General features: G+C 41.8%; 1 non-coding gene across 1 annotated transcript; it reads right to left on the reverse strand.

Annotated features, from left to right (window-relative positions):
- Positions 1-11,232: 11,232 nt before the first annotated feature.
- LOC132638993 (small nucleolar RNA R71) lies at positions 11,233-11,339 on the reverse strand. The gene has a single exon (XR_009582043.1). It is a non-coding gene; the product is annotated as a small nucleolar RNA R71 (small nucleolar RNA).
- Positions 11,340-13,387: the final 2,048 nt, after the last annotated feature.

Consider the following 13,387-nt stretch of genomic DNA (forward strand, 5'->3'; position numbering starts at 1 on the left):
CCATCTATAAACAATCGGGTTTGGGAACACCTAGACCAATGAGTATGCGTCACCAAATGACCGATAGAACTATCAAAAGACCGGTAGGAGTTGTTGATGACGTCCTTGTTAGAGTGGACAGATTCTTATTGCTGGCGGATTTTGTCATCCTTGATTGTGCGGTTGACAAAGAAGTCCCAATTATCTTGGGGAGACCATTTCTTGCCATCGGGAGAGCTCTAATGGACTCGGAAAAGAATGAAATAAAATTCTGGGTCAATGATGAAGAGGTAACTTTCCAAGCTAGCAAGGGGTTAAAATTTCCTAGTGCTTATGAGATAATTTCGGTCATTTATTCTTTCGATGTGGTAGACGAAGCGGTGGAGCATAAGTTAGAGGAGGAGCACTTTGACAAAACACTTTTGGCTATTTTGGTGAACATCGAGGCGGATAACATGGAGGGGTATATTGAAACAGTTAATTCTCTTATTGGCCGGGGTTCGTACTCTTATGATCCAAAGAGATTACTCTTGATCTTGATAAAAGAACCACTCTTCCAGATAAGCCTTCGATTATTGAGCCTCCAAAACTTGAGCTCAAGTTACTTCCCTCTCATTTGAAGTATGCTTTTCTTAGCCCAGATAATACTTTACTGGTTATTCTTTCATCTTTGTTAAATGAGGAACAAACTCAAAAGGTGCTTGAAGTGTTGCGGGCTTATCGAAGATCTATTGGGTGGACTATTACGGATATTAGGGGGATTCCCTCCGGTATTTGTGAACATAGAATCGAACTTAAGAAGGATAATTCACCAAGTGTAGGGCATCAAGGAAGGCTAAACCCTCCTATGCAAGAAGTGGTCAAGAAAGAGATAATCAAATGGTTGGATGCGGGTGTTGTATACCCCATTGCAAATAGTCCATGGGTTAGTCCGGTGCAATGTGTGCCAAAGAAGAGGGGCGTCACTGTTGTCCCTAATTCCAAGAATGAGTTGATTTCTACAAAGACAGTTACCGGATGGCGAGTGTGTATGGACTATCGAAAGCTCAACACAGCGACTTGTACAGACCACTTCCCTATGCCTTTTATTGATCAAATGCTTGATCGGCTAACCGGAAGATCTTATTATTGCTTTTTGGATGGCTATTCGGGGTACAACTAAATTAACATTGCATTAGATGACCTAGAGAAAACCACTTTCACTTGTCCTTATGGCATTTTTGCTTTTAGCCGCATGCCTTTTGGCTTATGCAATGCCCCGGCTACTTTCCAATGGTGTGTGATGTCTATTTTCTCAGATATGGTGGAAGATTTCTTTGAAGTCTTCATGGATAACTTTTCGGTTGTTGGTGACTCTTTTGACGAATGTCTTGCCAATCTCGGTAAGGTATTGAAGCGGTGTGAAGAAACTAACCTTGTACTTAATTGGGAGAAATGTAATTTCATGGTAAAGGAAGGGATTGTCCTTGGCCATAGGATTTTCGAGAAGGGTATTAAGGTAGACCAAGCAAAATTTGATGTTATAGCCAAGCTTCCTCCACCTATCTCTATCAAAGGAGTTCGTATCTTCTTGGGGCATACCGGCTTCTATCGGCTGTTCATCAAAGATTTCTCTAAAATCGCCAATCCGATGTGTAAGCTTCTTGAAAAAGAAGCTAAGTTTGTGTTTGATGAGAAGTGCCTTAAGGCATTTAATGAGTTGAAGGAAATGCTCACCTCTACTCCAATTATTGTATCTCTGGATTGGTCATTGCCATTTGAGCTCATGTATGACGCAAGCGGATTTGCTATTAGTGTGGTGCTTGGGCAAAGGCACAATAAAATCATGCACCCAATTTATTATGCTAGCAAGACCCTTAATGGAGCTCCAATGAATTATACCGTCACCAAGCAAGAACTTCTAGCCATTGTCTATGTGTTTGAGAAGTTCCGGGCCTATCTACTTGGATCCAAAGTGTTTGTTCACACGGATCATGCGGCCTTGAGATATTTGATGACAAAGAAAGATGCAAAGCCGCGGTTGATTCATTGGGTATTATTGTTGCAAGAGTTTGACTTTGAAGTCAAAGATCGGAAAGGTTGTGAAAATCAAGTTGCGGATCATCTATCCAGACTTGAGGAAGCTGGGAGACCGAGTGGAGATCTTGAGTTAAATGATGTTTTCCCTGATGAGAGACTCTTGGAGGTATCTTGTGAGGTTGCTCCTTGGTATGCAGATATCGCCAACGTCTTGGTGACGGGTCTTATCCCCGACGACATCAAGGCTTATCAAAAGAAGAAATTTTGGAGAGATAGTCATCAATACTATTGGGATGAGCCCTATTTATTCCGCACTTGTGCCGACAACATCATTTGGCGATGTGTGGCCGAATCCGAGACCATGGAAATCTTAAATGCTTGCCATGACTCTCCCGTGAGGGGTCATCACAGTGGGAACTGCACAGCGGCAAAAGTGCTTGAATGTGACTATTATTGGCCCACCCTTTATCATGATGCAGATTTAATGGTGAAACTTTGTGACCAATGTCAACGACAAGGGTTAATTGGGAGGAAGCACGAAATGCTAATGAATTTTGTGATGGAGGTTGAATTATTTGATGTGTGGGGCATCAACTTTATGGTCCCATTGATGAGTTCTCGTGGTATGCGATACATCCTTGTTGCCGTTGACTATGTGTCCAAGTGGGTCGAAGCTGTAGCATTGCCCAACAATGACGGCAAAAGTGTCACAAATTTTCTGAAAAAGAATATATTCACAAGGTTTGGCACTCCTAGGGAAATCATTAGTGATGGTGGCACTCACTTTTTCAACAAGAAATTCGCTAATCTCATGGAGAAATATGGATTGAACAATAGGGTGGCAACTCCTTACCATCCCCAAACTAGTGGGCAAGTCGAAGTCTCCAATCGGGAGATAAAGAGCATCTTAGCCAAGACGGTTAATGCAAATAAAACTGATTTGTCATGTAAGCTTAATGATGCTCTTTGGGCTTATAGAACGACATTCAAGACGCTCATTGGTACTTCTCCTTATCGGTTGTTGTTCGGTAAAGCTTGCTATCTACCTGTTGAACTTGAACACAAAGCTTTGTGGGCATTAAAAAAATTGAAGATGAATTGGGACGAAGAGCCAAGTTGCAGTTGTTTCAAACGAATGAAATCGATGAGTTTCGGTATCATGCCTATGAGAGTGCGAGTTTGTATAAAGAAAAGATGAAGCACTATCATGATGTCAAACTTCAAAAGAGAGATTTTCAACCGGGTGATTCGGTGTTGCTATTCAATTCAAGGTTGAAGCTCTTTCCTGGCAAGTTGAAATCCAAGTGGTCCGGCCCTTTTACTTTGGTGAGTGTGTCACCCAATGGGTCGATGGAGTTAAAGTCCGACGATGGGACTCGTACTTTCAGGGTGAATGGCCATCGGGTAAAGCACTACCATTGGATGGTTGATAGGGACAAGATTGTTGATGCTCACCGGTTGAAACATGGCACCGGACCTTAACACCAAAAGTGGTATTACGTCGTGCTGCGACGTTAAATTGTGCGCTTCTTGGGAGGCAACCCATGTTCATTTTCGCAATATGTTTTTCCATTTCGTTGATTTTTGTTGTTGTGTTGTTTTGATGTTTGTTGATGTGTCGTGGAACCTAAGTGTTGAACCCAGAAATTGCAAGGAAAGCAGATACACGGCGCATTCGACGGACCGTCGATCTGTTCGACGAGCCGTCGAATGCACCATCGGAATGGACCACCTGAAAGATTCTTCACTGGAAATAATGGCAGTTCGATGACAATGACGCTCCGTCGAACTGATTGACGGTCAGTTCGACGGGGCGTTCTTCTCTCTTTTTCATTTATTTTAAAAAAAGTACGGAGCGTTTTCACTCGACGGAGAATTGAACCAATCGATGCTCCATCCTTTTGACGCGTCGGTTCAGGTGAGTATTATTATAACCCCGCGTCGTCTCTCCCCCTCCCTATTCACTTCTTTTGAAATTCTCTCTCTCTCTCTCTATCTCTCTCTCTCTCTCAGCCTCTCCCTCTCCCATAACCGTTACCCATGTCCCTCTCTCTTCACCACCCCAGAACCACCGTTCCCCTCCTGCCCCATTACTTTGTCCCTCTGTGTGTCTATGTCACCCTAGTAGTGATTATTCGTGTGTTTTTCCTTCCTTAAGGATTGAAATCAAATCTTCTTTCCATTTTAAGGTATGTGAGTTCGCGGATTGTTTGCTTCCTTGTTCTTGCTAGTTGTTTGCTCGCATTCCATAACTTGTTTTGATTATTTTGCTTGCCATCCAATTGCTCCATGTTTTTCTATTATTTCGCCTGGTATGCTCAATTTTTTTGCTAGGGATGGTTTGTTTTTGGATGTTGATTCATTAGTCTTTAGCTGAGTCGGAGGGCATTACGACAAACACACCTCATTCATGAGATTGTTGTTGTTTTGCCCGCCACCTGTTTGATGAAATGCCAAAGTGTGGCGTTGTGTGTAACGATGGCTTGGAGGGCATTACGACCAGAGAGTTGTTTTGCCCGCCAATTGTTTCCCCTATTCTAACCTAAGCCAATGTGGGGTGAAGTCTGAGTAACCCAAAACTACGTGAAGATTTGCACTGCGGCCAAAGGATTGTATTGAATTTGTTAGTAGCAGCCTGCGAAATCATTTGATGCTCAGTTCCACGGTCCGTCAATTCATTCGACGGACCGTCCTTCTCAATGTCGAATGAGCCCTCTCAGAACTCATAACCAAAACAAAATCGACGGTGGACTCGATGGTCCATCGAATCAATCGACGGGGCGTCTTTCCCACCGTCTTTAAGTTGCAAATTCCAGTGGCTAATAAGAGATCGACGATGAGATCGACGGTTCGTCGATCGATTCGACGAACACTTCGACGCTCTGTCGATCTGTTCGACGACTCTTGTAGCAAATCGACAGACCGCTGGCATCTTTAACATTATCACATGTTTTGCACTTTTGTCTGGTTTTGTTATATTTCTATGGTTGTCTCAACAACGAAGGCTGTTATTTTTTGCAGGTATGCCTCCAAAGAATCCAGTCAGGCGGGGTGGTGGTTCTAGAAAAGGTTGATGTCGAGGACAAACAACCCTTACTCTTAGGGATGAACCCTCCGACTCTGAATGTCAAGCGGTGGTCCCAACGACTAGATTGAGGGCACAGGCCACCACTCCCCGAGCAGCGTCACTCACCCCACTCTCCTCCAGTCTATAGAGGGGGCTTCATCCTCCACATCCGCTGGTGCTAGCGAGGCAGCAACAGAGCAACCAGCCGCTCCTGAGCGAAATTTAGATGAGGAACAAGAGCGGCTGCAAAAGATGGAGGTAGCTGCAATCCGATTCCCCTATGAGGGGTGCCGAAAGTACTATATAAAGGGGGAGACTACAGTCAGCGGGGGTAATCCAAGGAGGAATATTCAAGAAGAAGAACAAATCAGTATAAGCGGCTTAGAGAGCTACCCTCGGATTACTGATCTCATCCAGCACTATCATCTTTGTTATATTCCACATTTTGTACATTCGGATAAATCAAGACAATTGCAAGAAGTCAAGGACAAGACTATATTTTGACCTTGTTTAATACACAAGTTGTGTATGAAAATTTTGAAGTGAAAATATTAAGAAAGGCTAGGGGTAAAAAGGAAATTTCACAAGATGGCCCATAGAAAATATGGAGGGAGGCTAAGGGCAAATTTGGAATTTGGAAAATAAATTTTCATGATTTACAAAAAAAAAAAAAGGATGGGCTTGCACTAATTGGGCCAAGGTGGCCGGCCAATGGTGGTGGGCTTAGGCCCACATAGGATCTTAATGGACAAAATAAAAGATGACTAAGTCATTAAATTCTCATCTTTATCCTAAGATATTTCAAGAACCTTAGAGAACAAAGAAAAGGAAGGAGAAAAACAAAGGTCATTCGGCCACCTTCAACCCAACAAGAACCTTGAAGAAAAATTAATCAAAAATTATTTTCTTCTAGCTAAACAATCCATTGAAGGGTCCTTAGCAAATTGAAGTGATCATTGGAGCAAGAAAAACACATATTCTTGCAAGTTACAAATTCTAGCCAAGTGAGAAGTTAAGGGAAAAGGTAAGGTTTAATCCTTTTCTTATATGTTATGGATGATTATGTATGTTGTAGTAGGTAAAAGTGGATGAAATTCATGGAAATATGGAAACATGTTGTGGCCGTGAATGTATGTGTGTGTGTGTAGGAATAATGATTTAATTATTTTATCTAGTGTTTGGTTGTTGTTGTTGTGGATGCTATGTTGATAATGGAAGTTTGATGATTCTAGTGAGGTTGTGATGGTTGGAGAGTTGTTTTAGAAATTAATGCGATTTGAAAATAGTCTTCTTGTATTTATGGAAGATAATGTTGTTAGTGTGTAAATTGTTGGGTTGTTGTGATTGAACTTGAAAGAAGAAATTAGGTTGTTATTGTTCTTATTGAAGTTGGAAGGTCTCGGGGGAAGTAGTATGTTGATTAGGTTGTTTGGAATGTTATGTGAATTGTTTGAAGTATTCTTGAATCATGTTGGAATGATTTCGGAGTAATACTTGAATGTGGTATCATTGGTATTGGCTTGATTATATGTGATTGAATTGAATACAAATGAAGTGTCGATGAGTTGTGTGGCAAGGATTGTTAATGTTAGAATGTATTTTGGATAAATTGTTAAAGTTGTTAGTATGATTGATGGTATTGTGTTGATAGTTTGGCCGAGTTAAATTCTCGGATTGTTGTTGATAAAAATTGGCCGAGTTAGATTCTCGGGGATGGTGTATTTACAGGGGAAATGCTGCCGAAATTTCGGCAGATCATAAGTGAAATTTATTTGAGAACTAAGGCAAATGTATGATGACGAATCTAATAATTGTGTGAACTCTTTTGATTGTAGACTAGCAAGCTTGGATAAATAAGCGTAGCTAATAGGACGTGGAGCAGGTATGTTAAGGCTTGTCCCTTTCTTTCAAAGGCATGATCTCGATGTTATGATTTCATAATTGTTTCCATATCATACTTGTTTTTCAAAAGTTAGATATTTATGATTCCAAGGCATGATTCTTTTCCCAATAACTCGTAAATGTTTTCCAAAGTGTCCGTATTCTACCAAAACAGAGGTATATGATTTTGTAAGCTCTTATGACAATAACGATGGATATGTTTCACAATGACAATGATGATATCAAGGATGAGAATATTTCTATGATGACTATGATAAGAATGATTTTCCAAAAATGGCTTCTGAAATGTTCGCAAAAGGTTTTGTACTTCAAACGCTCATAACTTCCTTATACTAAATCGGATTGACCTGAAACTTGTTTCTGAGCCTTCAGGTGTCGGTTTATGTATGCTGTTATTCGTTGCTCATCTCATCTTATAATAATTGTTCCTTCAAGGTGAGACAAAGCGGTCATGGTTATTCCATAATGTAATCGGAGGTTACCGACCTTACATCACTCCGATGGAGTTATAGCGCTTGATTGGGCTCTTATGCATGCTTATGTTGGATGATTACACCGCGCCTATACGGCCGGGCAGCACCGCTAAGGCGGGCGGCTTATGGATAATAACACCGTGTCTATATGGCACGGGCAGCACCACTAGTGGGCGGCGTGAGATGATTACCCCAGACGCGGGAGGCCCGGACACGGGCTAATGATGTTATTTGACTCAGACAGTTTATGTACGTATGAAAGTAAAAGTGAGCATGCATGATTCCGCCTTAAGAGGCAAGCAGTTACAGACATACCTTTTCTTTTATCTTCCATATTTTCTTATTATGTTGTTGTTCATGTTCTGTTCATATTATCATATTATTATTCATGCCTTACATACTCGGTACATTACTCGTACTGACGTCCCTTCTTGTGGACGCTGCGTTTCATGCCACGCAGGTAAGCAGGTAGATGGGTTCGATTCCTAGGAGCTCCACCAGCGGTACATTGAGAGCGCTCCAGTTCTTCCGGAGCTTCAGTTTATTGGTACTACTTTTGTGTATATATTCGGGCACGGCAGAACCCGGCCCTCCTTGTGATTATATGTATTTTATTTAGAGGCTCGTAGACAGATATGTACAGTCAGATGTTTCACAACCTTGATGTCCTTGTCGTTGTCTAATATGTTAGTAAAGTTTATTGACACTTTTTTACGAGTATACCATTATTGATAGTGTTAAGTAAAGAAATGACGATATTGATAGTATCGGGTACCCGTTGCGGCCCCTAGTTGGGTCGTGACAATCTTGAGGCATTCACACAGCCTCCAGGGGATTATTGCCCGACCATGGTTCCGGAATTCTATTCTACCTACAGAGTGATGCTAGAGAAGCGGCACAAGAACAAGAGAGCTTTAAAAGCCGCCCCTCCATTAGACACAGTGTATGTTCGGGGTGTCCATGTTGATATCTCATCCCGCACAAATCAACAGGTTTTATTTTGGTGATGACTTCGTGGCACCGACCATAGTGGAATATGATGATAAGTTTGAAAGAAGGGCTGAGCAATCTGTAAGGGAATGGTTTGCAATGGTGATGGCTAGAAGGTCGGCGGACCAGGCCCCATGGGTGAGAAACTTAGCTGCAAAAATACATAAGGCGGATATCATCTTGGAAGCTAAATGTTGGTGAAATTTCGTCATATATCGAGTTCTGCCCACGGGAGCAGATAACATAGTCACGCCGGACAGAGCAGTGGCTGTGGCTGTCATGCTATCCTGGTACCCAATGAACTTGGGTGAATTGATCAATAGAGCCATTCGGGCACGCGTACCACAGGAGGCGACAGCCTTGATATTCCCGTGCCTTATCACACAGTTGTGTAGGTTGGCCCAGGTGAGGCACATTGATACATTTGCAGCCACTCTTCCCGCAACAAAGGTGCGTGACATCACACGGAGTAAGAATGAGACCCCCCGTACATCTCAGGCCACCAGTACTTCATTGCTAGATCTCATGGATGAGCAGACTGAGCATGTTATGGATTCAGTACCACAGGGCACAGTTGATATGGGCACGGAGGGACTGTCCACAGCAGAGGCTTCCACACCATCTGTAGCTGATGCTACCCTTTCTTCAGAAGAAGAATGAGAGTGGTACTTCGGGAGATTTAAAGACCGAGCTTGACCAGCTCAGAGCTGAGATTAAGGTCCTTCGGACAAGAGAGCAGTTTATTGTGGATGACCCGACACCACCTGCTGATGTGCCGTGAATTTCGGCACATTTTATGTCTTTTTCACTAGAAGTGTTGCTTGTTTTTAAGTGTTTTTACATCGTTTCTTATGTTATTTTGGTGTTTTGTAGGGTTGGCTGACTAAGGAACGGAAATGATAAGAAATGGTGAAAAACGGACAACTTGAAACAAAAGGACGGTCCGTAACTCGAGTTACGAACCGTAACGTGATCCGTACCCAGAGAGGAAGATCTAGATATGTGCCGCTATAAAGGACGGTCCGTAACTCACGTTGCGGGCCGTAACGTGTACCATAATCTGAAGGAAATTTTCAGTAAGAAGCCTAAGTAGTGTCACATGTTACGCCCAGAAGGACGGTCCGTTACGCAGGTTACAGGGCGTAACATCATGGCGTAACGCATTGGCCACTGAACACTGAAGCCATGATCCGCTGGAAGATATGGACCATAACCTGTGTTACGGTCCGTCGCAATAAGCCATAAAGGTTGACCTATATCAAGCTGACAAAGGACGGAACCGAAGGACGGACCGTAATCTGTGTTACAGTCCGTAACTATGCCACGAAAGGGTGTTTTTGTCCAGACCTTTGGCGCAATTTTTGGCCCTATAAATACTTAAAGTTAGGTTTTTAACATTTATTCTGATCTTTTGGAGCATTAACTTTAAGCCTTGGATATTTGTGAAATGGTTGAAGCATTTAAAGCACCAACTTCACCCTCATTCCACATTGTATTAGCATTGTAAGTACATTATGTTAACTTTTAAGCTTTCTTTGTTAACCAAAATGATGAGTAGCTAATTTTAATTCTATGGTTGTGGACCCCATGATCGGTATTATGTGAATGGGTTTCTACTATTGATATATGCATAATGGTTGTTGGTATTTATTCTATCTTTGTGTGTTAGCATTGGGTAATGATTGCAAACATTAGCCTAAGCCATTATACTAACTTTTCTTGGAAAAGAGAGTTAGTATTGGTAAGATTGAATAACAATGACTCGGGGCATTAACCCTCGTTTAATAGACTAACTTAAGGATAAAAACAAGCCTAATGGGCATTATTGGTCGCTCTTTGAGTTCAACTCTTTTACATTTGGAAAATCATAAAGAGGAAATACGGCCTAACTGTTGGGAAACATTAGGAAGTCCTTAAGAGATCAAGTGCATACTCTTAGAACAACCATTAGAAGTGTATCACATTGAAACCTGAAGCATAATAATTAATCAAAGTGGGGAACACAACCTTAGTCTCTCTCTCGCATTAAGTACAATTCAAGTCAAAGTATTCAATTACATTACACAACAAATATTTCAAACTATTCGGAATAGGATTAAAGCCTTTAAAGACTAGTATCGCATACAATTAATATCCTTTTCTCTCCATATTCCCTGTGGGATTTCACCCCAACCTTGTTTGGGTTATTATATTTGACAAAGACCATTTTACGCCACTCATAGGTGTAATTTGAGCATATCAAATTTTGGCGCCGTTGCCGGGAAATACGGTTTTGAAATTACTGATTGTTGTGTACTTTGCTTTAAAACTTTTTCTATTCCATCACACCTTGTTTGCTGTTTTGGTGAACCATGTGAACATGGCAGGACGACATAATCGAAATCAAGGAAACCAAGTGGGCTCCAAGTGAACCCACCTGCACAAGAAGAGGAGGAAGATGAGAATATATTTACGGAATTCATCGATGAAGCTGATTATGCTTCTGCTGTGGTCCCTCCTAGAACTGGAAATGCTACTTTCAAAATTGATAGTTCTATCTATCAGCTACTGAAACTTGAAGGTTATTTCTGAAATTCTTCGGAGGACTGTCCACTCCGACATTTGAAGAACTTCCTGCACGTATGTGCTCAACAATCTCAAGGTGGTGTTTCTACTGATGCACGTCGGTTATGGGTCTTCAAATATTCCTTGGCTGGCCAAGCAAGGGAATGGTATGAAAAGCTTCTCAACAATTCTATTCATACCTGGAGCGAGCTAGCCAATACATTTCTGAAGAAGTGGTCCCCACCGAGTAAAAAGGCTGAACTTTGAGATAAGATCTTTGAGTTCAAATAGCTCCCGGGGGAACAATTATATTCGGCATGGGAGCGGTTCAAGTATTATCTAGCTCAATCTCCAACTCACGGGTTTCCGGATGCTATTCTCACTGAGAAATTCTACAAGGGCTTAGATACAATGAATCAGATTGCTGTCAATACTGCCAAGGGAGGATGCTTCATGGACAAGTCATTTAATAACATCACCTGTTTGCTTGATAAACTCACCACCCACAATCAAGCTTGGCATTCAACTGATAGTGAGAGTCTCTCTTATGGCAGTCCATCACTAGCTGTTGTTGCAAAAGAAAACCACGAGAGAGATCATGCCTTTGCTCAATTGCAAACCACGGTGGATCTATTATCAAAGAAATTGGCAGAGAAGGATGCACAAGGGGTAAATGCTATTGAAGATTTACCACCTCATCCACAAGGGATGTATCAAGTCCCTAAGGGGATGTACCAAGATGGGCAACAACATTATGAAGATGCTAATTATGTCAACAACTCCCAAGGGGGTTATCAAAGGCAAAATTATCAAGGTCCGGACCATCACCCACGGCAAAAGCCTCAACACCAATTGCAAGGGAACAATTATAGCAGAAATGATCAGGGAAATTCAAATCAAGGGAATTATAATAACAACAATTATGGCAATAAGAGCTCTAACCCCTACATTCCACCAAGGGGGCAAGCATCAAGTTCCCAACAGTGGAGAGTAAATTCAGCTACCAACTCTGCTAGCAATGTTGTTAATGATTATGCGGAGAGAAAAAGTATGATGCAGAAAATGCTAATGAATCAGGACAGAACTGAAAGTACAATAAAGGGAATGTCTCAGGTTCAACTATCTCATTCAGCTACCATTCAGAAGCTTGAATCGCAATTCAGAGACCTTTCCAGAGAAGTGCATACTCCTCAGCGTGGACAACTACCAAGTATTACAGTTCCAAATTCGAAAGGTAGTGGGGTAAACTCTATGGAGCATGTAGCTGCTATTAGCACCCGAAGTGGAAAAATACTTCAAGGTGCTGATAAAAAGGTGATTGATCTTGAGCCAATTGTTAAAGAAGAGGCACAACCTGATGTATCTGATGTTATTATAGAGGAAGAAACAGAGGAGGAAGTCCTTATTATAGCTGAAGAGGAGCAAAATCTTGATAATCTCAAGGCACAAGGAGAAAAACATGAAAAGGGGAAGGCAAAACTTTCTGGCGCTCTATGCCCTTTGACTTAAATGTTCAAATCTTCGCCGCCTTTTCCTCAAAGGCTAGTGAGGAAAACAGAAGATGACAAGTGTTTGCGATTTTATGATCAACTCAAGCAGTTGACGATGAACATTCCTTTCATGGACGTTGTCCAAGAAATGCCTGGGTTTTCTAAGTATTTGAAGGATCTCTTAACAAAGAAGAAGAAGCCATTGAAACACGACACTGTGGGTATCACTCATCACGCCAGTGCTATTATTTCCAAGACCACAATGCAAAAAAGGGAAGATCCTGGAGCATTCACCATTCCATGCACCACAGGGCAGCAGGATTTTGCCAAGGCGTTATGTGATAACGGGGCTAGCATAAATCTTATGCCCCTTGAGATTTTCAAGGGATCAGGATTAGGGATACCAAGACCCACTACCATGAGGTTGCGGATGGCTAACAGGTCGATAAAAAGGCCAGTTGGGGTAGTTGATGATGTGCTTGCTCAAATTGGGGAATTCCTACTACCGGAAGATTTCGTGATTCTTGACTGTGTTGTTGAACAAGAAATTCTTGTTATTCTGGGGAGTCCTTTCCTTGCTTCAGGGAGGCCTCTTATGGATTCAGAAAAGAATGAAATCAAGTTCCGGGTTAACGATGAGGAGATGACTTTTCACGCCAGCAAGGGTATGAAATTACCTAGTCTTTATCAAAGTATTTCAGTCATTAATTCTTTTAATGTGGTGGATGAAGCGGTAGAATTCAAGATGGAGGAAGAATGCTTGGGTGAAGTATTATCGGCCATCTTGGTCAATTTTGATGCAGAAGAAATGAAGGGATATATTGATACGGTGAATTCACTCACCGGTCTGGGGTCTTACTCTTATGAGCTCAAGAAATTGTCTCTTGATTTAGAGAAGCGAACAACTCCTCCAGCAAAAGCGT

This window comes from Lycium barbarum, chromosome 4 (genome assembly GCF_019175385.1).
Source record: "Lycium barbarum isolate Lr01 chromosome 4, ASM1917538v2, whole genome shotgun sequence".
NCBI lineage: Eukaryota > Viridiplantae > Streptophyta > Magnoliopsida > Solanales > Solanaceae > Lycium > Lycium barbarum.